Below are 825 nucleotides of genomic sequence, written 5' to 3' on the forward strand. Positions count from 1 at the left end.
GCTCATAGCCTCCCTTGGCAAAGGTTATATATAATCTTTCCCACACGCCAGTCCCATTTCGCCTATTGCTTACCCGCCAGTCCCATTTCGTCTATTACCTACCTTACCACCAGTCCCATTTCGCCTACTAACTACCTTCCCATCAGTCCCATTTTGCCTATTGCCCACCTTCCCGCCAGTCCCAGTTACTATTACTCACCCGCGAGTACCGTTTCGCCTATTACCTATATACCTACCCACCAGTCCCGTTTCGCCTATTACCTAATATCTACCCGCCAGTCCCGTTTCGCCTATCGCATACGCCAGTCCCATTACGCCTATTACCCACCTACCCACCAGTCCCATTTCGCATATTACCCACACACCTACCCGCTGGTCCCATTTCGCCTATTACCAACCTATCAAAACAACAATCAACATTAAAATATTTTTTTTTATGTAACACACTACTTTTATGTTGCACTCTGCAAAGCCACTTCTTTAAGCATGTCGTGTATACTTAAAACGGTTGACAAATGCCGAATAATACATATTTACAGTGTTGGCCTGTGTACAGCACACACACACACACACACTGAAAAAGAAATGTATATACTCCAATACAGCACAAGAATGATATAGAATGCGATTGAATAACAAAGAACAAAAACATCATGCCATAGTTTGCAGGTTACTATCTCCAGTTTCTACTACTACTACTACTAGTTACTACTACTAATGATGATGATGCACAGTTGAGGCACATTCTCCTAGGGGAGATCAACCTGAATTTCACACAGAGAAAAGTTTTGTGACAAAGGGAATAAAATGTACAGATGGCCGCAA

Source organism: Babylonia areolata, chromosome 35, assembly GCF_041734735.1.
Source record: "Babylonia areolata isolate BAREFJ2019XMU chromosome 35, ASM4173473v1, whole genome shotgun sequence".
NCBI lineage: Eukaryota > Metazoa > Mollusca > Gastropoda > Neogastropoda > Buccinidae > Babylonia > Babylonia areolata.